Source organism: Maylandia zebra, linkage group LG13 (genome assembly GCF_041146795.1).
Source record: "Maylandia zebra isolate NMK-2024a linkage group LG13, Mzebra_GT3a, whole genome shotgun sequence".
NCBI lineage: Eukaryota > Metazoa > Chordata > Actinopteri > Cichliformes > Cichlidae > Maylandia > Maylandia zebra.
In genome coordinates, this window is record NC_135179.1 from 33,448,921 (window position 1) to 33,451,420 (window position 2,500).

The window sequence follows — 2,500 nt, forward strand, 5'->3', positions numbered from 1 at the left end:
TCTTTTTCGACCGTAAAGGGAGACAGGAGGCCGACTCACTGCCTCGGCTAAATGGAGAGGGAATTTCAGAAGGGCCAGGGCACAAGCATGGACCTTTTCAGCTGTAAGGGAGGCAAGAGCAAGGTGTGATGTAGGTCCCCGGGGCCTGCTGGAGGTCCAGGTCCATGCCCGATGTGAGTAGCAGCAGGGCCAGCGCGCCCAGGAGCACATCTTTTTCGACCGTAAAGGGAGACAGGAGGCCGACTCACTGCCTCGGCTAAATGGAGAGGGAATTTCAGAAGGGCCAGGTCACAAGCATGGACCTTTTCAGCTGTAAGGGAGGCAAGAGCAAGGTGTGATGTAGGTCCCCGGGGCCTACTGGAGGTCCAGGTCCATGCCCGATGTGAGTAGCAGCCGGCGCCAGCGCGTCCAGGAGCACATCTTTTTCGACCGTAAAGGGAGACAGGAGGCCGACTCACTGCCTCGGCTAAATGGAGAGGGAATTTCAGAAGGGCCAGGGCAAAAGCATGGACCTTTTCAGCTGTAAGGGAGGCAAGAGCAAGGTGTGATGTAGGTCCCCGGGGCCTGCTGGAGGTCCAGGTCCATGCCCGATGTGAGTAGCAGCAGGGCCAGCGCGCCCAGGAGCACATCTTTTTCGACCGTAAAGGGAGACAGGAGGCCGACTCACTGCCTCGGCTAAATGGAGAGGGAATTTCAGAAGGGCCAGGGCACAAGCATGGACCTTTTCAGCTGTAAGGGAGGCAAGAGCAAGGTGTGATGTAGGTCCCCGGGGCCTGCTGGAGGTCCAGGTCCATGCCCGATGTGAGTAGCAGCAGGGCCAGCGCGCCAAGGAGCACATCTTTTTCGACCGTAAAGGGAGACAGGAGGCCGACTCACTGCCTCGGCTAAATGGAGAGGGAATTTCAGCAGGGCCAGGGCACAGGCATGGACCTTTTTCAGCTGTAAGGGAGGCAAGAGCAAGGTGTGATGTAGGTCCCCGGGGCCTGCTGGAGGTCCAGGTCCATGCCCGATGTGAGTAGCAGCAGGGCCAGCGCGCCCAGGAGCACATCTTTTTCGACCGTAAAGGAGACAGGAGGCCGACTCTCTGCCTCGGCTAAATGGAGAGGGAATTTCAGAAGGGCCAGGGCACAAGCATGGACCTTTTTCAGCTGTAAGGGAGGGAAGAGCAATGTGCGATGTAGGTCCCCGGGGCCTGCTGGAGGTCCAGGTCCATGCCCGATGTGAGTAGCAGCAGGGCCAGCGCGCCCAGGAGCACATCTTTTTCGACCGTAAAGGAGACAGGAGGCCGACTCTCTGCCTCGGCTAAATGGAGAGGGAATTTCAGAAGGGCCAGGGCACAAGCATGGACCTTTTTCAGCTGTAAGGGAGGGAAGAGCAATGTGCGATGTAGGTCCCCGGGGCCTGCTGGAGGTCCAGGTCCATGCCCGATGTGAGTAGCAGCAGGGCCAGCGCGCCCAGGAGCACATCTTTTTCGACCGTAAAGGGAGACAGGAGGCCGACTCACTGCCTCGGCTAAATGGAGAGGGAATTTCAGCAGGGCCAGGGCACAGGCATGGACCTTTTTCAGCTGTAAGGGAGGCAAGAGCAAGGTGCGATGTAGGTCCCCGGGGCCTGTTGTCGTACCATAGGCACGAGTGGTGTGTGTGTGTGGCAAAGACTTTCTGCGCAGTGTCCCAGGGGCACGGGGAAAGGTTGTTGTACCATAGGCACGAGAAAAGTTGTCGTACCATAGGCACGAGAAAAGTTGTCGTACCATAGGCACGAGTGGTGTGTGTGTGTGTGGCAAAGTGCTACTGAGCGGTGTACCAGGGGCACGGCGAAAAGTTGTTGTACCATAGGCACGAGAAAAGTTGTCGTACCATAGGCACGAGGAGAGTTTGTGTGGCAAAGTGCTACTGAGCGGTGTACCAGGGGCACGGCGAAAAGTTGTTGTACCATAGGCACGAGAAAAGTTGTCGTACCATAGGCACGAGAAAAGTTGTCGTACCATAGGTACGAGGAGTGTGTGTGTGGCAAAGTGCTACTGAGCGGTGTACCAGGGGCACGGCGAAAAGTTGTTGTACCATAGGCACGAGAAAAGTTGTTGTACCATAGGCACGAGAAAAGCTGTCGTACCAGGGGCACGGAGGAAAGTTGTTGTACCATAGGCACGAGAAAAGTTGTCGTACCATAGGCACGAGGAGAGTTTGTGTGGCAAAGTGCTACTGAGCGGTGTACCAGGGGCACGGCGAAAGGTTGTTGTACCATAGGCACGAGAAAAGTTGTCGTACCATAGGCACGAGAAAAGTTGTCGTACCATAGGTACGAGGAGTGTGTGTGTGGCAAAGTGCTACTGAGCGGTGTACCAGGGGCACGGCGAAAAGTTGTTGTACCATAGGCACGAGAAAAGTTGTTGTACCATAGGCACGAGAAAAGCTGTCGTACCAGGGGCACGGAGGAAAGTTGTTGTACCATAGGCACGAGAAAAGTTGTCGTACCATAGGCACGAGGAGAGTTTGTG